Source organism: Seriola lalandi, unplaced genomic scaffold, assembly GCF_002814215.2.
Source record: "Seriola lalandi dorsalis isolate HSWRI2012SDOR001 ecotype SW California unplaced genomic scaffold, Sedor1 jcf7180002054286, whole genome shotgun sequence".
Lineage (NCBI taxonomy): Eukaryota > Metazoa > Chordata > Actinopteri > Carangiformes > Carangidae > Seriola > Seriola lalandi.
The window spans coordinates 1-764 of NW_019524839.1; positions in this window are offsets into that span (position 1 = coordinate 1).

Below are 764 nucleotides of genomic sequence, written 5' to 3' on the forward strand. Positions count from 1 at the left end.
TCATAGTATAGTAAGGCATAAAAATTCATAGTATAGTAAGGCATAAAAAGTCATAAAAACGTCATAGTATAGTAAGGCATAAATGTCATAATATAGTAAGGCATGAAAAGTCATAGTATAGTAAGGCATAAAAAGTCATAAAAACGTCATAGTATAGTAAGGCATAAAAACGTTATAAAAACGTCATAGTAAAATAAGGTATAAAAACGTCATAGTGTAGTAAGGCGTAAAAAGTCATAAAAACGTCATAGTATAGTAAGGCATAAAAAGGCATAAAAACGTCATAATATAGTAAGGCATAAAAACGTCATAAAAACGTCATAGTATAGAAAGGCACAAAAAGTCATAAAAATGTTATAGTATAGTAAGGCATAAAAACGTCATAGTATAGTAAGGCATAAAAAGTCATAAAAACGTCGTAATATAGTAAGGCATAAAAAGTCATAAAAAGTCATAGTATAGCAAGGCATAAAAAGTCATAAAAACGTCATAGTATAGTAAGGCATAAAAAGTCATAAAAACGTCATAGTATAGTAAGGCATAAAAGCGTCATAGTATAGTAAGGCATAAAAAGTCATATGTATTAAGGCATAAAAAGTCATAGAACGTCATAGTATAGTAAGGCATAAAAGCGTCATAGTATAGTAAGGCATAATAAGTCATAAAATAGTAAGGCATAAAAAGTCAGAAAAATGTCATAGTATAGTAAGGCATAAAAATTCATAGTATAGTAAGGCATAAAAAGGCATAAAAACGTCATAATA